Source organism: Anser cygnoides, chromosome 2 (genome assembly GCF_040182565.1).
Source record: "Anser cygnoides isolate HZ-2024a breed goose chromosome 2, Taihu_goose_T2T_genome, whole genome shotgun sequence".
Classification (NCBI taxonomy): Eukaryota; Metazoa; Chordata; class Aves; order Anseriformes; family Anatidae; genus Anser; species Anser cygnoides.
The window spans coordinates 25,217,424-25,240,581 of NC_089874.1; the positions used below are offsets into that span (position 1 = coordinate 25,217,424).

Here is a 23,158-nt window from a genome sequence, read left to right on the forward strand (position 1 = left end):
GGGATTCTGGCTCCATCCTCTCTGCAGCCACCTTTGCAGTATTTATGCATTTAGGAGTTCCCACCACCCCAGCACCCCTCCTCTTCTCCAGGCTGAATGGTTCTCTGGGTTTCCCAGTACAAGGAGACACGGGCCTACTGGAATAATTCCAGCAGGGGGCCGCAGGGATGCCAAAGGGGCAGGAGCATCTGCCATAGGAGGAAAGGCCGCGGGCTGGGGCTCTTCAGCCTGCCTGGAGAAGACAAGGTTTGGGGGGCTAACACCACTCTCTGTAAATACCCAACAAGAGGGCATAGGGAAGATGGAGCCAGGCTCTTCTCAGGGTATCCAGTGCCAAGAGGCAACGGGCAGAAAAGGAGACAAGAAAACTCTCTGTAGACATAAGAAAAACCCTGTTTACTCTCAGGGTGATCACACACTGGGAAAGGCTGCTCAGGGAGGCTGCGAAGCCTTCGTCCTAGGAGATATTCAGAACCCAAGTGGACACAGTCCTGGTCATCCTGCTGGAGGCTGACCCTGCTCCATGCAGGGGTTCTGGACCGGACGGTGCCCAGAGGCGCCTTCCAACCTCCGCTATTTTATGATTCTATAAACTTTATTGCTGATTATTTACCTTGATGTTCTCAGCATGAACAGTGTAAGCTTGCCAAGCTTAAATGCCATGAAGAAGAGGACAAAGGCCATATTACTATCAAGAGCACAACTATCACGTTCACTTGGGATCCTCCCGCTCACACTCCAATGAAGCAGTGTCTTAATTCTGCAGTTCCTGATTTTGCCCACCAAACCTAAATCATGCAGCAAACTGTAAAATAATTCTGCAAATTATTCAATGAAATACAGAAAGAAAGAAAATGAAATGAAAGTGAAAGAAAGTGAAAAAGAAGAAGAAAAAATAATTTCCCTTTGACTCTGTCAAATGAGCATATGTTACAGATCAACAAGGTTTTATTGCATTTAATGTATGAAAATATGATTGAAGAGGCTGATAGTTTGCAGTGAATACAGGCACACAGATGTAATCTGAAGGGGAGCCTGGAAGGCAAAAATCTGAAGGCTTTCTCAAACAGTCCTCACTAGCAGGCATATACAGAAAGATGTATATGATGTCGTAAGATGCATATGATCCCAAGAATATACAAAGACATTTTGCCAGCTACAACAAAAAATTAACAAAATTTAAATATCACCTGATCAGTATGTTCAGTCTCCTGATTAACGTATAGAGTCCCTAGAATATAGTAATCTGCATACCAATTTTTGCCAGTGTGTTCCAAATTCCATAATCCAACAATGTGCAAATATATATGTAAGACTTACTGATTTCACTGACGATTAGCATACTTGAAATGGAATAAAACTGAGGACTGTACTTAGCAGGGGCGAATTTCAGAACACCCAGGAGGCTCAGTTTCCTTCAAGTCCATTTTAGCAGGTCCACTTGCAAGTTTAGTAATGCCAAGTCACAGCAAAACGAGACTGTTACGCAAGGTTACAGAGGAAGATACTGAAGTCACACACTCCTTTAGTAAACATAAACGTGATTAATTTCATCAAATCATTAAATGCATGTATGATTTTAATAAACAAGTGTATTTTTTAGCTGGGAGACATCATCGCGTGGTGTGTTTGAAGGGTTGCCAGAAGAAGTGCATGCTTTTTGGATTGCATGAAGTGTTGGCATGAAAGGATGTGTTGTTTGCAACTGGCTCGGCATCATCGGTGTGCAGCATTTCTTAAAGTCTCTTAATACCTGAGAAAGCAAAACACATCTCGGTTCAAGCTTTTCTTCTCCAAAAGAAATGCTGGAAAGAGAAGGGAAATGCAGACTGGACGCATTTATTGCGGTTACTGGTATTTTGTATATACTGATTAACAAAGTCCTTCCTCGTCTTACAGTAGTGGGAACAAAAATATGTGTAGCTGTAGTACTGTAGTTTTACCTGCTCTCCACAGTTGTTGGATTAGAAAGATTATACAACCAAATTACAGTTTTAATCAATTATCACACAGATGGAATTAGTACATCTCTTATCTACTTAAGTATGTCTCTCCAAATTTATGTAAGTAACTAAAATTGGTCATCTCCACCGTCTGGAAGCACATCCACTTCGTTTGAGTCTCCATCGCAGTAAGGGTACATTGATGATCTTGGTTTGCGAACTTTATTTAGTCTTCACTGATGATAACAACTTCTTCTTTGATAAAACGGGCTCCACGTGGTTCATACTTCTTGATGAACTCCTGAAGTACTTCCATGTCTGTTGAATGGAAAAATAAATATAATTGGAACCCAGCAGTGGACAGAGAGTCTGTTTTTATATGAAAACTACAAAATTTTGCAATGCTGGGCGCTGGCCCTCTCTCTGACTCACAGCAGTGAACCTAAGCATCTGTTTGCTTCTGTATGGCAACATGGGCTCCTTCAGAATCATCTGAACTCTTCCATTCAGGGAGAGCACAGAAGGAGTATTCCTCTTTTCTCAGGAAGCTGTTCAGGTTTTCTTTAGGGGCACAACTGCTTGCAGAGGTTCCTGCTGCCTTGCCCCCACACAACCTGCCTTCATAGTCCTTGTGACCACATCTTTGCTGAAGAACATCACCTCTCTCTGTATCAGTATCATTGTTCCTTGTTTTAAGCTGGCTCTGAGAACTGACCCAGGTTCAAAATACACACTTTTTTTTCTTTTTTCTTAACACAAGTCTTTCCCTAAGTGACATCAATAGGAATTCATATTTTTGTCTTCAGGAGGTAAAGCCCCGATAATCCTTTTCAATCTGCGTAGTGTCTTCTACAGTTGATGATCCCTTTCTTTCTACTAAGATCACACTTTGATAAAATCATGCTTTAAGGCAGCTTGTGGCAATGGATCTGAAATATGTCGGCGGGATTTGGGAACCTCTATCTTCCATCTTCCAAGCCAAGATTTCTGCAAGCCACTAAGAATTAAAGCAAAACTACCCTGTCCTGTTAGTCATAGAATTTTTATTTCTGAAACTGCGAGACTCTGCATACATAAGCATTTTCCACCTACCTCTAATTATGGAGTCAGAACAAAGCAGAGGGAAATAGTTGGTGTTCTGGTTTGCACGTAAACATCTCTTTTTTGCATACTGAAGACGTAGGTAGTACGTCAGGAGGTCTTCATTATTTCGCTTCCTAGGGGCTTCCTCCGTCCAAGTTCTTTTCCGATACTCAGGCCTTTCATTCTTACAGTTCTCACACTGCATTGTCTGTGCTGTTTTTTCCCTCTATTTCACACCTTCCAAAATATGACAAAACAATTTGTGGGTATTAACTTCAAAATGACAATCAGCTGCAGACAGCATAGCGAATGGGGCAAAGGGAATGCTTTGCCAGCCTTTCTCAAAGACAAGTCCTTTAGCTTGGAGACCTGGGTGATCTCCGTGCACCTCTCCCTTCTGTACTGGATGTACGAGCTAGCTGTGAAGTCTGACTGCACACAGTAGTTGTGGCATACGTGTTTAAGAATTAAATACACATTCAGGAGTACATCAGAAGAGGCGGTAAGCAACTATATCAGGTAGTAAAGCTTCTTGAAAACTTACCTTTATTAATGTCTTGCTTACAGCCAAGGGTGGGGTGGCAGTGCGGTGTCTGCAGCAAGGCAAGCAGCCTTCCACGATGCCGAGTCCAACACCTCCTGTTTCACACTTGCTGCCTTCTTAGATCTTTGTTCCTAGACTTTGTTTCTAAGCTGCTAAGCAAGGGATCACTGCTAGGTAAGCCCTGAGGTTTTCTGCCCTTCTCTTCTCTACGATCACTGACTCTGATGAAACCGATCGCACACTGTGGAGGAAATGCAAATAGATGCCACAGATATGTTGGCCAAAACAAAACCAAAAGCAACTGCTTCTTGCCTACCTGCAAAGTTTGCAGATCCCAGCTGTGACTTGTTCACTCCCTTGCTGAGATAAGCAGAAATGGTATGTTGAAAAATTAATGTATCCATATCAGGCTCTTGGTAGTGACAAGTGCCATGGGATAATTACGGGAATTTATATTGTGATGCCCTTCCTCTATAGGCTGTAAAGGCAAGCTTAGTCTATTTGCAATGACTCAAGATGAGCCATAGGTAAGTGGAGACCTTGATATGAGGACGTGGCAAGTTCACCTTGGTATTTAGCGAACAACATTTCTGTCTGATCAAGTGCTGGTTTGGAACTAGAAGTAACAATACAGTGTCTTGTGCTCTTCTAGAAAACAGTGTAACAAAGGCCAGTGTGACATCGGGGGGGAATCTATTTAACAAATCTCTGAAGAGATTGGTTTTACCCACCCCCCACTAATTCTCTCCTAGACTGTACGCACTCACACACACCTACTGAGAAGCAACGAGACGCACATGCCTGAGTAGTCCAGCAGGATCACTTGCACACAGCTCAGAAGTCAAAGGGTATGGTCTAGTGCATCCTTATAGTGGCTGAGATATGTGGTGGGATTTTTCCTCACTGCTGATGAAGAACAAGTTTTCTGACAAATCTTTTTTATCTTCTTATCTAGCCTGGCTCCATCCTCTCTGCAGTATTTATACATTTATGAGTCCCCCCCCCCAACCCTTCTCTTCTCCGGGCTGAATGGTTCTCTGGGTTTCCCAGTACAAGGAGACACGGGCCTACTGGAATAATTCCAGCAGGGGGCCGCAGGGATGCCAAAGGGGCAGGAGCATCTGCCATAGGAGGAAAGGCCGCGGGCTGGGGCTCTTCAGCCTGCCTGGAGAAGACAAGGTTTGGGGGGCTAACACCACTCTCTGTAAATACCCAACAAGAGGGCATAGGGAAGATGGAGCCAGGCTCTTCTAAGGGTATCCAGTGCCAAGAGGCAACGGGCAGAAAAGGAGACAAGAAAACTCTCTGTAGACATAAGAAAAACCCTGTTTACTCTCAGGGTGATCACACACTGGGAAAGGCTGCTCAGGGAGGCTGCGAAGCCTTCGTCCTAGGAGATATTCAGAACCCAAGTGGACACAGTCCTGGTCATCCTGCTGGAGGCTGACCCTGCTCCATGCAGGGGTTCTGGACCGGACGGTGCCCAGAGTGCCTTCCAACCTCCGCTATTTTATGATTCTATAAACTTTATTGCTGATTATTTACCTTGATGTTCTCAGCATGAACAGTGTAAGCTTGCCAAGCTTAAATGCCATGAAGAAGAGGACAAAGGCCATATTACTATCAAGAGCACAACTATCATGTTCACTTGGGATCCTAAGGCCTACTGTAGTCATAGAAATTGTATAAGTAAAAGGGAATGGACCTAGTCAACTAGCTGTGCTATTTATGCATTTATGTATTTATTTTAATAATAATGACAAATAATGATCTTGCTCTAAGTATTTTGTTAATGAGGATGCGTTGTTTGCAACTGGTTCAGCATCATTTGTGTGTAGCATTTCTTCAAGTCTCTTAATACCTGCGAAACCAAAAAACATCTCAGTTCAAGCTTTTTTTCTCTTAAATAAATGTTTTCTTTTGTTCTCTAAAAACACACGGGAAAGAAAATTCACCATGAGAATGGCTAAATTAATACAGGAACAGGTTGCTCAGTGTGGCTCTCTATTCTCCACCTTTGGACAGTCCCAAAATTTGACTGGAGAAGGCCCCAGTAAATCTTGGCATCCAGCCCTGCTTTGACGGGGAAGGTGTAGATGATTTCCCTTTTCCTTGCAATTTCTCTTTCAACCTTCATTTTTCTATTACTCTAAATGCTCCCAATTACCTCCCAGTCATCTCTTTTACCAAAAACATACAGCATTCATTCAAAAAGTATTTTACAGCATAAAGGATGGATAACTTTTTACATATCCCACGAGTCACATAAATATTTGTGGTGCTGGGGAATTCCCACTTGATATAAAGGGTAATCTTCAAGAGGAGTGAGCCTTTGACAAAGAATTTGACTGCCTGACTCCTGATATAGGAAAAACAACTTAAAATGAAATTTTGCGAATTTTAAAGGTTTCACATAACCCAACAGAAGTGCTTTGTAATCTATGCTCTGAGCCAACATAGTATTTCCCATTTCCTACAAACTATAATAAAATGACCCTTACAACCTGAGAAGGGACAAGTAGATTTGAATTCATTATTGTAATATTATCATCTCCCAGAACTTGCATGCTATCACATGACATGTTAGAAGTAAAGCAACTTACATAAGTAAATCTTATCTACAGAATTGGAGAAAACCAATCTAAACCATCCAGGCTCATAACAACAAAAAGCTTTTCCAGGACTAATCAGGAGTTTTTTATCAAGGAGCTTCTGCCATAGTTCGAGTTCAGCTTCAAATGTCTGTGATTTTAAGAACTACAAGAAGAAAAAAAAATACTATTAAAGATTGAACAAGTATACAAATTATTTGAAAGGATTTTTCAGGACCTGGTATTAAAGCATGTAACAACATACACAAGTAATTTTCACATTTCCAACTTCCACATCCCCACCACTTTCTAAGCTTCTCACATACTTTTCTGAAGTCTGCCCACACATAGAGTCCTCCTGAACTTTTGAGCACGGGTACTCCAATATCTGCAAGTCCATCCACTAGGAGATTCTGTGCTTCCTTAAGTCGCTTTTTATTGGTGGGAAAAAACACATTATCCATCCAATCTATCAAAACAAGAAAAATATAATCCTATTTTACTTCCTTCTGTAACGGAAAAACAAAATGAAAACAGCTCAATGGAAACATTTCTAGGGTGGCTAACCTCTGTCTTTAAGGAATTGACTGAGAACATGCTGAACAGGTCCAGGACAGCTATGGAAGACAGCCAGCTGATTAACAGCTTTCTGAATTTCATGATTTCTGGTGTACAGTATTCCAACTCTGATACCACTCATACCAAAATCCTTTGAGGACAAAAAGAAGACAGAGTTATATTTTTTACTTTATGCTTGTGCTTTATCAAGCCACCATGTTTAAAGTCATTGTGATACAGAGGAAAAAAGATCTCAAAAAAGTATATTAGCCCATCAGCAGTTTGGCCAAATAGCTTTCCTATCCTGCAATAATATTTGATAACACAGTAAGAATCCAAAAACTACTGAGAACAGACAAGCAAATACAGCGAATAAATTTGGAATACATTTGGGATAAGTTTTGTCAATAGTGCCTATGGAAGTCTGTGTTCTGCAACAGTCACTGTTCAGAAGTGTTTCCAAAAGCTACGTAAGGATGCAATAGCATATAGTTACTAATATAAACTTTCAGTGAGTCCCTAAGTAGGAAGCCATATGGTTCAGTGTGCAAGGCATGAAATCCCAAATTCTCTTATTGCAAGTTGCTTAGCCTGCACTACCAGCTTGGTAGAAAACAGTATCTATAAAATGCAGCTCTTACTGTATCTCTGCATTAACGCTGATGAAAGATGCTTAATATTTATGAATCTAGCATTTAGCTTCTCATTGAGCAGAATTCCCATTAAAGACAAGAAAGTTGTTAGCCACACAGAGAATGAAAGATCAAGCCCAAGAAATATAGGATATGCGGTAAGATTAAAGTTAAAAATGCTGACATACTGTGCCGTTTCTAGAAATGATCATTTTAATGTACAGTGCAGGAGTCTGCTCCATCCAAAAATGACAGCAAAACAAACAAACAGCCAGAACACTGCCTAACCACTGAAGTATCAAATGAATCCCTGTCTGTAGTAGGAGATGTCAGATTATACGTAGTACATCAAATGTTCACCTCCAACATGAAATCCTTGAAAATATTCTCCACACAAAATTGGAGGCGTCATCTATGCCAGCCTGAAAGGACTGCAGAACAAATGACTGGCTATGGAAATTTTTGCTCATAAGAAACTCTGAATTATAACAAATTTTAGAACACCAAAGGAGAAAACAAATTAATAAACAAAGAAAAGCTCAGATTTGTATCTATAATACAATTTATGTTCAAACAGGCCAACTGATTTTTGTGCTGAAATATCTTAAATTAAAACACAGAGATAATATTTTGACCTACCTTGCTAAAACCCCACATAAAATGAGTACGTTCTGGATCTGGTAAACTGAATGACAAAAGAGGACTTGTTACAGAAGAACAAGTTATGTGATCTTTGCAAAATGTTTAAATTTGTAAAAATATAATTCATTTTTAGTAAAATTAGTATATAACCTTTTCACGTGACATGGCTTTTTTCAGCGTCCTTGTTACAAAACGTTATCCTATGACACTGATCTCCTAAGTGCTCAGGCATTGACTTCTTATAACAGAAAAGGATTTCCACTAAGATATAACAGTCCAGTTACAATTCCCAAAATCCCACTGCATAGTCAACAGTCACACCGATATTAAAACAAAAGCAGTATTTCGATAGGGGATGCAAAGTGGCTCTTGCTGGAGAGGAATTCTTTGCTCAACTCTGCTGCACTTCGGGCTAGGGAAAAACGTGAACATTTTAGATCATGACAAGTGAACATTTTAGATCATGTGTTTACAACTAAACAAATACACTTTAGTGGATTACTGAAATAGATATTTTTTGTGCTTTGTTTAACTTTGTGTAAATAGGCCTGAGGCTGGAAACTCCCTTCTTCAGGCTAAGGAAGCTGGGTGAACTTTCACAAAAACAATAGTTTTTAAAGCTTTATTTATGGTTCATGATCTTGTGTGGATGACAATACCCAGTGGCTCCCTGTGCTTGGTTGTATTTGGATGGACTTGGAAATTTCCCCTCAGTGTGAGATTTATGCAGTTATACAAAGACGATCACATACTTTCAGGGAAAGAAGTTTCATTGATCGGATACCAATCGGTTTAAATATTCTTGAAATCTTTACTCTTTTCATAAGCTGTCAGAGGAAACTAAGAGCCCAACAGCATACTTGTCAGGAAGGAGGCTCATCATAGCAGGTGACTTGCACAACCTTAGGCAACTTCTTGAGCATTGCAATGAGAACCTTGTACTCAGGCCAGGCAACAACAACAATAAAAAAGCAGTGGCAAGATAATTAAGGGCTCTGATATTTTTTGATTACTATTACCATACCACGGAGATTAGCTGGAAGCAGGAGATCTGCCTTCTGTCAGTCTAGGATGAAGATCCTAGATTAACTAGTCTCATCAAGTCACAGAGACTTGGATATGAGTTAGAACTACAATAGTTATACTAGCTAACCAGAAATTTGAAAAAAATGGCATAGGTTCCATCCAGGATGAAATATCTTCTAACCCCTGCTAAGAAACCACACTTACCTTTCTAAGCTAAGAACACTGGTAAAGGTGACATCACCATAAACAGACAGCATGTATATTTCATCCATTATTACATGCAATTCGTATCTATACAGAGAAAAACACAGGCACGTTAACATATGCAAAGGAAATCTATTTGCATATATATATATATATATATATAAAAATATATAAACTTAACTACTGCCATGTAGTACCATAAGCATGCCTATTTGCTATTATATCCACCATACTAATTTTACACAGAGAGGTCACAAGGTTTTACGGTCACAAGACATTTTGTGAGCACTTGCTCGTTACCAACATCTATCTATAGATATTCTATATTTCTCAGCAGCAATGACATTCCCTACATCTGAAACAAAATCCAACAGCACATTCAATCCAAAGGTTCTCAGGCATATTGTGGTCTCATCCAACTCTTATTTACATTTTCAAGTGAACACAACAATATATTATAAAATCCCTTTGCCCTGCAAAATTTGTTTAGTGAGACTTGAGCCCAAATGCAGATGTTAGATTAAAAAATAAGACTTCTCATCCACTTAAGATAACTCTCTAATACACTTTTGATGTGAAAGCAGCAGTAAATGGTAAGCCATGTTGTCATACTCGACACTAACAAGCCATGCATGTGTTTAGAAATACTGAATAAATTGCAGAACACTTTTAAACACCCAAATAGTGGAGGTGATGCTGATTGCATCCTGAAATCCATGGGTCATGCTGAGAAAAGATACAACAGTATTTCATTCCGAAGCAAACAGTTGGACTCCATCCTAAGCAATTTATCCTAGTGTTCCCAAAAAAGCCAAGCAAAAAGGATAGTTACACAAAAGCCACGCTCAGAACCTTGCACACCACCTCTTCAGAACGCGTACAAAGAACAGGAGATCATCAAAGTGATTTTGCATCACTGCTATATTGCATAATGGAAAATTAAATACCAAACAAATAGCACTGGGGTTCAAACCTGTGTGCAAACTCTAGACATTCCTTCAGTAACTGTGCTGGGTAAATGTCCCCTAAGGGATTGTGAGGGTTGATCAGGATTAATGCTCTGACCCGGATGCCCTGAAAAAAGAAAAACCAGTAGCTGGGGACACCAGAGACACCAAACCGAAGGCTAGGGAGGATGTAGTGAGTAAGTGTGTTCCAATCCTTCAGTGGAAAGTTATTTCAGTTGGAAAATTATTTAATTACATGTTATAATTAACATACAGACTAAGCTTTCAGCTGCAGACCTTATTTGGTGATTTATCAAATACAACCCCGAGACCATACTAAATAGTTTATTAGTAAATGAAAATCAGATCAATGATCATTTGCAACACCCATTGATACCAACAGGCAAGATTATGATGTTGCAGGAATTAACACTGGTTCTATAGATACACTTCCAAAATAATTCACCAAGACTGAGCAAAGTTACTATAGATAAACATTAGGGAAGCTGAACAGAATTGGACTTTGGCATCTAATAACCTGCCAAGTAATTAACTTTTCAATGTTGCTTTTTTCTTTAAACAAGTAACAGAATCTGCAGAAATCAGAGACTGAGAATTGAATTACATGATGTTCTATGTTCAGAGCAACCAAAGGGGGTCTTGGGCAAACAGCTACTTTTTAAGTTATATTTATCAACTGTGTAGAATTTCTGTAATGGAAATTCTCTCTCCACAGAAGTTAACTTTTTTATTCAACTATTCTTAGAGATTGTAAATATTCTACTGTGTAATAAGAAGAGTCCCACTTGATTGAAAATTAGACTACAAATACAAACATAAAGAATTGTTTTTAACCCTACTGGTATTTTCAGAAAATCATCTATTTCCTATTTGCTAAAGTATCTGGAACGTATATTAACACAAGCTGTACATGGCAAATATATTTTTATTGTAAGCAGTCAAACTAGTGTAATGGCTGCAGTGGGAACTTTCAAGACTTCAAATGTATCAACACGGAACAAATTCATAGTTAAGTTAATATTTTTTGTTTCAGCTTATTTGATTTTTAGAAAACCTGACACACTGCAAATTCTCAGTCCATCCTAAGTCTCTCTGAAGGAGATTATTTGCATTAAGCAGCTTCAGAAGAACTCCAGGAGATAAAATTAAATTAGGCGGAAGCACTGATACTTGTTTTCCCCCCTGCATGCAATTTGTCTGAACATGAATGGTTACTGTGAACAAGAACCGAACAAGAAATGAGCTTACAGTTTATTGTCTTTGATTCCAGCTACAGGAAGAAATTCATTGGAAACAAAGTAAGATGAAAATACTACGCACAAACCACTTTTCCACCAGTACTCCTTGCATAGATAGCCTGTTTAGCATATTTGACATCTGACATGTATTAAGCAGAAGATGCTGAGTGAGGCATCAGTGTTCCTGGGAACAGCTGCTGTGGGATGGCAGATTCTCAAGTGCTGTTCCAGTCTAGTTCACCCAGCTGTTTGTCACTTTACGTGTATCCAAACAGATGTTTGAGAGAACATTTGTGAGGACAGTTTCAGCTCTAGAAGGATGACAAACGTGCAAATCTCAGAAGAGTGAACCTGCTTTGCGATTCAGCACCTCGTCCAGACAGCTCATGCCACAGTAGGAGAGTATGGATGCTAGCTCACCGCCCTGGCGAGGATCGAGTGGTAGGCATCTGCATGCTCAGTCTCACACAGGCTGGCAAAGGCACAGACAGATGACATAGACATACAGATGGTGTCTAAACATAGGCACCATGCTGATGAAGCAGTTAGCTAACTAGGAGAGCTTTGAGAGATCTTAAAAAAAAAAAAAAGAAAAAAAAAGCTATGCATACATTCCTGTGTATCCAAAATGTCCACTTTTCTATACGTGACCTTATTTCTAATTGACCTTTATAAGTGTCCCTACCTGTACCTGTATGCTTTATCTATTGTTAAACCTCATTTTCTATCTTGGAAGAGAACATAACAAGTCTGTCCCACTTACTCTTTTTTAAACATCACTACCACCGTCACCACATCTTTGATAAAATGTGTTACTATTCATCCTGTGCTTCCTCCGCAGGATCTTTTCAAGGAAGAGCACAATAGTTAAGCACATTTATAATTTTCCATGAAGTTCGTGGATTATGAATATCAAGACACTAAGAACAGGACAAATTTTAACTTGAAATATTGGTGAACGCTGTTTTGTGGCCACTCAAAAACCCCAACCATTTCTGTAGAGAAGAAAAGCAGTTTCAAAGACAGAAAGTTAAAAAAATAAAAATGTACATGACAAGCAATATGATGAATAATACCCTCATTTATGCAATCCCAGTCAGAATAAAATGACTAAAAATGCTAAGAATTTTGAACTAATGATATTTCCTAAATTTTGGAAAAACTACATTTTCCAAGGAGCCTTTCTAGTGGCAGAAAAGTCCTGCGGCGGCCCCCCTGGCCCCACCAAGTTTCCCGCAATGCTGTGGCACAGTGTATTCAGTCCTCTTTGCTAGCTGGAACTCAGAAGAGCCTCCTTCAAAAGAACATTCAACATCTTTCTTTAATTAGCTGCATGGGTCATTACAGTAGCATATTCTCTCTTCTTATGATCAGAACAATAACTTCTTTACAACACTTGGAGTTCCACTGAAATCTGCTGAGTAGGAGACGTGGTCTTGAAAGATATATTAAGATCTGTTCTTCATAAAACAGAGCAAAGAGTGTCTCTGCATTTTGCTATTGCGTTTTGCCCAGATTATAAAAATAAATTCAATTCCTGTTGCTAGAGCTGGACCCACCCCAGTCACATGACAGAAAATCTGCACAGATGAAAACGTACAAATGGTTCGATACTGAGAACATACGCTGCTTACAAAATAAGGAAAATACGAAAAATCAGAAATCTCTGTTATTGTTACCTGCTTTTTAGCTCTCTGTAACGCAGCTTCCAATTTTTCAACTGTTAACTGGAAAGGGTGACTTTCTTCATCAGTCACCTACAGGAGAAAAAAAATCGGCAAGAACAAAAAAAAGAAGACTGAAGAAACACTCCCACCTAGTGAAAATATACTTGATACTGGCTTTCATAAAACAAAAATGTTAAACAAACAAAAGTTTTTGATGGCACTGGTTCAAGGAGGAAAACATCAGCTCAAACAACAGCTCAGAATATTAAACTAAGAGCAGTCTTTTCTATATAGCTCAACTATTATGTTTTTAAATGTTGCACATACCCAAGACTACACCATCAGCAACTTACAGAACCTGCATACTTGAAATCTCATGTTTTTATTTGTTTGTTTGTTTTTTCTCTGAATGCATCATTTGGGCCTATAAACCATACTGCCCCTCTTTGACTTGCCTCGTGGGTTACTAAGCTTTCAAAAGGGGAACCAGTGTCACACACCTTCTGCAGGAGATACATGTTTCAATAAGGGGAAAAGGGGGAAAAAAATCCTTTGAACAAATTTACTCTTAGTAGGAATGACAGATTTAGAGCTCACAAATTATAATTCAGCATGTCAACACATAAGAGTTGCCTTATACAGAAGAAATGTAATCCTACACATCTGATCACACCAGCCTGTCATGCTGCAGTCTGAAAAAAAAGGCAGACACTCTCTAAAAGTGATAGACTGGGCCTGTTTTTTCCCTTGTATTCCCTTGCATTTTTTTTTTTTTTTGGACTGCTCCTTGTGAAATGTCTGTTAAAGTATACAAATAGCCAAAACGTTACCTCACTGAACAGGCTGTAGTTCACTATATAGCCACATTTTTGAATTTATACCACCATGGTAAGGAGCTGGAATAAGATATCCATCTAAAAAAAGTTAAAAAATGAAATTAACATTTCTCATGAGAAATGTTGTTACACTCTAGTAGACTAAATTGACAGTCTAGGAATTTGACATAGCATTTAATCTCAAAGCACTGTGGCCTAAAGCAATATTTAAACAAAGCGGAAAATATATATAATATTTAAACAAAATGGAAAATCTAGTACTTGTCAGTCAACCCGAATTGTTTCACAGTCTTCTTCCTTAGCAATTTTAATAGCAGATACAAATTTGGTCATGTAAGTTGTATAAGTAAAAGGGAATGGACCTAGTCAACTAGCTGTGCTACTTATGCATTTATTTATTTATTTTATTAATAAAGACAAATAATGATCTTACTCTAGGTATTTTGTTAATGTTCTGTCAATTTTTCATCGGGAACTGCTGCAAACCTGAACTACTTCCTGGTTGCCAGAGTGCCATCTTGCACCAAGGAAGCCTACAGCTCTGCAGAGCTCATTCCCCTCCTCATTTTATATGTTCGTGAGTAGCCCCAGCCTGGTGTTCTCCTGAAAATATTGCAAAGGCCCCAGGTAAGAGGGTTTCAGAGAGGACAGAGCGTGCTGCCTGTATTAATGCGATTTTACCACCTACGCTGAAGTCATTGAACCGCATCACATTGCTCCCCAATCTCGTCAAGGGCTCCTGGTGTCCAACAGTAGGGTGCTATAAGGGGGCACAGCACGGGAGTTACTCATCCTGGTCACCCTTCTTTTCTGGCAGGTCTTTGTGGATGTTCCCTGTTCCCTGCTGTGCCACACACCTACTCAGCTTTCCTCACTTCGGACCACAGAGGAAATAATTTTCCACTGCAGGGCTCTGTCCTCCTGCTGTCTGCTTGCTGCCCGCAGGCTGCAGCCCGTGCCTCTGCTCCTGCCTTCCGTCCCCACCTCTGCTTCCCTTCACCGCTGCTCCTGACTGGGAAGCCCTCTCTTGCTGCAGCTCCATTCCCCTTTCCCAAATTCCTTCCGTGTGCTTTCTTTACCCAGTCACCCAAATTTTCTCGGGGTCCCTGATTTCACCCCAGTCCACCTCCCTCCCTGTGTGCCTGCTCCCTCCGGCTTCATCATGGTTCCCACCTCTTCTTCTCGTAACTTCTCAAAGTACACTTTGCATTTTCTTCATCCCCTTCTCTTCCTGTAACGCTTTTCTCAAAAAAATACAGATTGTATTCCAGAAAGCAATGTATTCCGGAAAGTCTGCTGATACCTCAAACATTTTTCACCCTTCTAGAAATAACCAAAGCATTAATTCAAAGACACCCTGCTAGGGACAAACAAATGTCACACCTTGCTTCATTCAGGCAAGTATAATAAAAGCAGGCTGTCCTAAGTCACAATACTCTTAATATTCACTTTTAAATGCTTTCAAACAAAAATAATCAGGTTTGTACTCACCACCGGGGTCACATAATACTGTTGACAAAATAGCAAAAACAGCGCAACAGCCATTCATAACAGTTATCTGAAAAAAAGTACATCAAGCTTTCCTTAGCAAAAATATCTGCACCTGTTTAGCCTAAATTCAAAATAATAGAGTGAAAAAGCAACAATACTACACTTATCATATGAAGTGCTTGATTGTTAGGCAGTGACCACTTTTTCAAATGGAAAATTAACACTACCAAGACTTTTGCAAATCTGGCATTTATCTCTCCTGTAGTATGTTGCAGACATTTGTGTTCAGATTAACTCATCTTTACCAGTTTCAGAAAAATAAGATGCAAAGATAAAGCAGTTGTCTTACGTTTGCTGGATTAAGTTCTTTTGCAGCTCTGGCATAGTCAGTTAGAAATTTGGCAATTTCTTCTCTGAAGCTAAAACACAAAATTAAAGTCAATTATGTAATTACATATTTCTCAGAAAAAAAGCACAAAATATGCACGGAAAAATGAAGTTTACCAAAAAAAAAAAAAAAAAAGAGCAAATGCATAATTCATTCTGTTATAAAAGCCTTCAATATTTTGTATTTCCTACAGATCAAATAATATAACTTCCTCAGCTATCCAGCGTGCCACATTTCATGAGACAGAAGCACACAGGAGCCATCTGCTACCTTGAGTAAAGTGACTGTGACTCAACTACTATTTCTGCACACTGGAAAAAACAAGAAAATCAAGAAGTATATTTGAGCCTAAGTGGAATATGTTTTTGGAGAAAGACCAGGGGTTTGGGCACCAGAAGCAGTGGAACCTGAGTAAACGAGAATCTTTAGATCAAGACAGGCTTTCAGCCCTAGCAAGGACCATGGTGGAGCTCCTGATGATCCTCAGGGAGCTGATACCTCACCTCTACTCTTTACAGCCCACAGAGCTCCAGTTTCCCCCTCACTATGCCTAGAACACATCCTTCCAGGCGCAACCCATCACTAGCTCTGGAAAAAATGTCAATACACGCTCTCTTGCACTCCAGTGAGACACCAGATCATTGACTTTTGGAGATCCGAGTGTTTTTTGGCACGGTAAGGATGGGGAGGAAAACAGAACAAAAAGCCAGGCAAACAAAAAGCTTGTCAGCACGCAGCTAAAATTAACACACCTCTCCTTTGGGCTTGCCCAAAGAATGAAACCACACCTTACTGCACATGAGCCATGACCAGTGCTGAGCACAAGCAGTGTCAAAAATGCGAAAATGAACTTCTCACCTTCTAATACCTTGTGCATCAGAATACTGGAAGAGATCAGGCTCCAGATAATTCATGTCAGGTCTTGTGAGCTAGTTACATGAAAGAGAGACACTGCAGAACATGGTGTTCTTGGGATTTTCTGTTCTGCTGTACCATTTTTTTTTTTTCCCCCAATTGTTCAATAACAATAAGGAAATGGAGAATATAAAAAATAGTGATGTAAAATTATGTTCATTCTTTGAATTTCTCTTTTTTAAGATATCGCAAAACAACATTAAATCCTCATCAAAACAAAGGAAAAAAATAACGAAGGCATTATTTATCAGTTTGTTCTGTCATATATTAAATCAAGTCTTGAATACCACACTGAGGAGAAGCATACTAGCTGCATTTCAGTGATTATGCAACCACGTCTAAGGTATATCAAAGCCCGGACAATTCTTTCAGTATTTATGACATCAGCCTTTAATGCACATGGCTTTGGTTAGCTTCTCAACAAGCAGAAAACAGTGGCAGTAACCCTACGCGTTAAGAAGAAAAGCAGCTGTATTATCAGCAGTGTCTTCCTTGCTCTCAGAGCAGGTATCTCTCCTGAAAACTGGCTCTGTCTTACACTCATTGTGGCACCGATTTTGGTTTATTCCTGAGAAAATGCTCCTCTCCAGCTGCCAGCCCTGCCCACTCATCGGCCAGCCAAGCCGGACACTGAGTCTATGCACAGTCCTCCACCGCCAGCAGTGCAGGGGTGCCGCCAGCTGCACTAGTGCGAAGGCTCTGCCACCTGCAAGCGAGGAGAAGCAGGAGGTAAATAGCTCTCTGCAGAAGGTGGTCTGGCGACTAGGGCTTAGCTTTGCTAGCACGTGAGCCAGAACATCTCGCTTTCCAGCAGATAAACTGGAATTAACAAATCTGGGGTGACTCTGGCGTCCTGCCCTGCAGGTGACTTCCATGCTCGGCTGTTACCCGGACAGGGCCCGAGAGGGGCCGGCAGGCAGCTCGGCAGGCAGCAGCAGCAGCACTTACTCTCTCCTCTATCAGATCAAAGCAAAGCGCGTTCCCGCTGGTCCCCGGGTTCAGCACGCCCTGGAAGAGACGAAGCCGTTGAGGGACGCCGGGGACGAGCCCGCCCGCGGCGCAGCGGCCGCTCCCCGCACCTCAGGGTTGCGCTCCCGGTCGAAGGGGTCGGCGAGGTAGAGGGCGAAGCCCTCGTCCAGCAGCCCCGGGGCGGCCCCGGCGATGCGGGCGCCGCGGCCCGACAGGGCCGGGCTCGGGGCCGCCGGGGAGCCGCCGCCGCTCATCCTCCGGCGAGGGGCTCCTGCGCTCGCCGCCGCCGGGCCGGGAGCCGCCGCCCTCCGCCCGCCCCGGGCCCCCGGCCCCGGCCCCGGCCCCGCGCCCGCCCCGCCGGGAGCCGCCCCCAGCCCCGCGGTGCCGGCCGGGCCTGGGCCGGGGCCTGTGGAGCCGGGCCGCCCGGGGGAAGGCTCAGCTGGGAAGGGGCAGAGCGGTGCCGGTGCGGGGAAAGCGAGGTTCCCTTCGGCCCAGGAGCCGTAGGAAGGAGAGGAAGCCCGCCGCGGGGACGGCGGAGTGCTGCTTTCCCCTGTCCGTGTGTAATGCGCTTTTAAAATTAGGGATATTTTACTTCAAAACTAAAAGGGGGCTTTCAGACGTGTAGGAAATCGGCGGGGTTTCAACGCCTGGAGAAATCGGCCTCAGAAAACGGGCTAAGAGTCAGCTGCTGGCACAGAGTAAAACGTAACGCACCAAAAAGCTCCTGCTGTACCTGTGTAGTAGCTCAACAAGGTCACGTTGTTCTCTCAGGAACTTTTTCAAGCAGTGCTTTAACGCAATGCTTGCATATTGTCAAGGCAATGTATATTGAGAAATAACTTACTTAGTTTCCTGAAACTTGGCAGTAATTACAGAAATGGGGAAAAGCTCTGAAGCTCATAAGGTTCATCTGAAGGGTCCGAATATCTTCCTAATAGAAAATGCCACAAAACCGTAGGGATGGTCCTGATCCTAGGTATCCTTATGCTGGAATTGTATAATGTGACACAGATGGGGGGTGGGGGTAGAGTTCAAATATTTTGCTTTTTATTCCAAAAGCTGCCACTCTCTGAAAGTAAAGGAAATCACTCAACAGCTGTATGACCTTAATAATCTTTCATGTACCTCATGTCAGCATCCACTCCTCCAGCAGCTCCATGGTGCTGTACCTTTGCCTAAGTCCAGCAGTTGTCATTGCTGCAGAACCTTACGAGCTGGTGTTAGGTGAGCTACGAAGAGGAGGTCGTCTTTTCGCACAGAGCAGTTCCAAAACGACCTTTTTCCTGAAGTACCATTCTTCACTAAATCATTTCAACTAATTCAAGTTATTAAAACCAAATATTTTGGGGCGCTAGTGTGAGACAGCGCTCTTAAGAGCTACAAAATCTGCCCTGGTTATCTAACTGCAGTCGATACCCAGAGCTGCTGTACCACGTTACTGGGAGGCACATACCTGGGAGTCTCACAAAAGCTCCACCAGCTGCTAGGGGATTTGGAGGAGGAATTTTTCACACTTCATTTCCATTAGGCTGACTTGCACTTGTGACCTAAATACCAGTAAACTGATTTACCATTTCTTTGCCAGCTACTATCTGAGGATCGGAAAGTATTTTATCCTAGACCTCTGGCATGCATTACTGAGAGAGTACTGCTAACCATCAGCCCATAGATTTTCACTCTGGTATACCTATACAGATTGTTGCCCTTTGGTCTGCTTTAGGATGGGAGAACTGAAGTGCTTGTTAATACAACAGAAAAATATTTCTTATTATAAAAGTGATGTTTCAAAATTTTGCACCTGAGGCAAAACTGGGCATTAGTTAATTAACGTTAAATATATTGTATATTACAAGCGTGCACTGAAGTCAGACATTATCACTGTGACCAAGCTGCCATCTCCCTTCTGCTCCCAGTGCCAAATACGTGACTTAACCCACACTTACAGCTGAAGCCACGATCACGCTAAGAGACAGCCTGTTTTAAGAAAGGGCATACAAATGCAATAGGGACTGTACAAAACCCTGTAACAAAATGTATTGAAGGTCTGCTGATGTGAAAGGCCTTAGTCCTGCTGGCTGAGCTTCTCAAGCGGCAGCTATAAAAGGGCTATTCCCAATGATTTGTGCAAGAGTGAATTCCTAGGTGTCACTTTGGCAATGTATAGTCGCGTCTCCACCCTTCATTCCATAGGATTAATGCTGCAAATACCAGCCTAATTCATGCAAGAAATTTCCTTATTCTGATCTCCTCCAGGTTTCTACATTGCTCATGATCATACGGTTGCTAGCTTAACTTCCTGAAAAGGGTCCTGCCCTCCTATATAAATGCCATAGGAGATTAGGAGGTATTAAGTACTACACAAACAGTCAGATCCTTATGCAATATACAGCATTTTCTATTTTTGTAATAACTAGAAGTTATGAAATGTTAGGTAACAAATGATAGATTATAGATTAAAAGGATGAACTATATATCGTTTCATATTATATGCATTATATTACTCACTTATCTGTTAATTTGAGTAAGATATCCTGTGAAAAAATGAAATTCATGCAAGTCTTTTGTTTTGAAATTATGTTCTAAAAGATTTACATTTGGACTGAAGGAATTTACTTTGTTTCCTTGCTTGATGCCAGAAGAGGGGAAGGGAGGAACTCCCTGTATAACATTAAATATGGATTGTTCCACACGAAAGCTTGTTTGGCCAAACTAAAATCCAGAGTGCTTTTCACATCTCATGTAAGTTAATAAATAAATAAATAAATAAATAGTGTTGTATCCAAGCTGTTAATTGTCATGCTTAAAACACTGACAAACAGAGTTCTAGCTGGTGCTGCCTATTATGAAACACTGGCACTAATGTAATCTAAGTCTCAGTAGATAATGCTTATCTTTTAGATTCATTTCAAATGGACTTGGAAACTTTTTCTTTTTTTTTTTTTTCCTTTGGAAATGGAACAAAATCTGATTCCTTAAGAACCAGAAGTTATATCATAAATAGCTTGTGAATTTTTCATTGTACAACAGAAGTTGTACAGCAAAAAACAGATATGATTCAGGGTAGAAGAGCGTAACAATAAGTAAATAAAAAGTAACACATCGGATGCTATTCAATGTCCCAGGTTGGTGGAAAAGCAAGTCTGGTGGATTTTGAGCGTTGGGGATTACCAAATTCCCTCAATATTCAGACATCTGAGCTTTTCAGTAGAGTTAATTGCACTGACTAAACCAGCATTTAGCTCAACTGACCCGTGTAGATCATCTTTTTCCAGTAACTTGCTTTCAACACCTTGCTTTCAAAACAGACACCTGTTAGCACCCATTGAATCTGTTTGTTTCAGACTTTTTGTCAGTTCTCCTCAGACTCAGCCTGGAATTATGAATCACTTCAAAACAGGTACATTTTTCCAAGGCAGTATCTGAAAAAATTATCAGCTACATAGCTCCAAACATAAATTTCTTTCAGAGTCAAAGCTGCCTAAGCACTTTTTGAGAAAAATCATGGGAGATTAGTGGGCATGGAGGTCCTATCAGCAAAGTGAAATAGTCCCTCGTGTGTTAGAAACGAGGTAAGTGTTCATATCTATATTTATCACTTGTTTCTTCAGAAGTCCCTTTTACTACGAGGGAATACAGGCTGGCAATCGAGGAAAGGTCAGTGACAGCTGACAATGTCAGCAGTAACCGGAGTGAAAGGAAAAAGCTACCCTGAGTTATCAACCATTTATACTGCCTGTAATACATGCCCAGAAAAACTGGAATCTGTATCGCTTAGAGGAGGTCAGGATGAAGGACGCCAGCTGGGAGGCAGAGAACCTGTTTGGCTTTAGGTTGCTGGTTAACACAGCGTTGACTTGGATTGTCACAGAAAAGCAATGACCCCACGTGATTTGTTTCTTATTGGTCTCAGTCCAGTTTTACTGAGCTCATAAAAACCAACCCACCAACCGGTTTCCATTATCACATACATCTCCGTTGATCATATAACTGGTTAAATTATTTTATGACAGTGTGACTGCCACCACTGCACTACTCCCTGCTTGGGTGCTTTTTTTTTTTTTTGCCTTTTTTGTTCTGTTTTGTTTTGTGACTTAATGGAGGAGATTTTATGGAAAACAGGTCAAGAGGCTTGTACAGGACATGGACTGCTTGGCTGCCCTGCCCATGGTATGTACCTTGATGATCCATTGCAGCTGAATCCCAGCTGTCCTACTTTCACTCAGTGTCCCTTTTCACTCTAGGGATACTTCTTAGTATCAGAACTTGGGAAAAGGGCCTCCACAGGCCAGTCGATATTTCATAGACAATGTTTGTACGGATTTACATGCCTCTATAACAGATCATTCATTTAGGTCCTTCACTATCTTTTAAGAAGAAATGTTCATATTTTTCAGAATATAATCAACAATTAACCAACCGTAACTAGCTATTAATAGCAACCTGCTTTCCTGAATCAAACCCACAGCATCAGTCAAGGTTTTATTTATATTCTAAATATTTATAAATGCTATTATAAATATAATAGAATACAATATATTTAACACAATAATCATAAATACACTCAAATATATTAATGTAATATATACATATGAAATATATAAAGAAAACCTTGACTCATGCTGTGGGTAATATCTCATATATATATATATACACATACGTATATACACATATACACACGTGTATATACACACAAACATATACACACACACCTGAGTTAGTTCAGCTCACTGGTGAAATTACTTCCTTTGAAAAGAAGAGAGCAAATTTGGAAAGCAGATTTGGAAATGTGGCTTCCTGTTTTTTAAGAACATTTTCCACAGCAACGTGGTATTTAATTTTGGCTGAGGTCTGATAGGAGCTCAGCGTATGGCTTAATCCAAGCATGCTTTCCTTTTTAACTTTACAATGTAATACTCGACACTGAAATATAGTATACTATTTAAGTGATTCCAAGTGTGAAGATAATTCCACAGATTATTGTACTGTACTGAACTAGTACCCAACTGTACAGGAACTAGTCAATAAAATTGACTGGGCTGAAGTTTTGAAATTCACATATTTGAACAGAAGATAATACAGTGTTTCCTTAGGTCACAGATGAAAAACTATTTGGAATTTGCAGCTCAAGGAAGAAAAAAATATATATTTTGAATAAGCTCAGAATAACACTGGGTGAATAACAAGATGATGATGCACACAGAAACTACATCCCGAAGGCCACAAATACCCTAAATGAACTATTGGACCTCAAAAAGGAAATTAAAAAAAATATATATATGAAGATCGAGTTTTGACACAGAACTCAAGCAGAGAAACTAGTTACAGCTTTCCAGCTGCTGTACTTCATTAACAATATCCATGTTTTTTTGCCCCTCCTTCATTACAAGATAAATTACTTCCAAGTACCTTACATTTACCACAGTACAAATGTGAGTCAGCATGGAGCATCTGACATGCTCCTTT

At 40.6% G+C, this 23,158-nt stretch overlaps 1 pseudogene; it reads right to left on the bottom strand.

Annotated features, from left to right (window-relative positions):
• Nucleotides 1-1,579: 1,579 nt before the first annotated feature.
• Nucleotides 1,580-19,432, bottom strand: LOC106039638 (1-aminocyclopropane-1-carboxylate synthase-like protein 1; annotated as a pseudogene).
• Between the last annotated feature and the right edge of the window lie 3,726 nt (nt 19,433-23,158).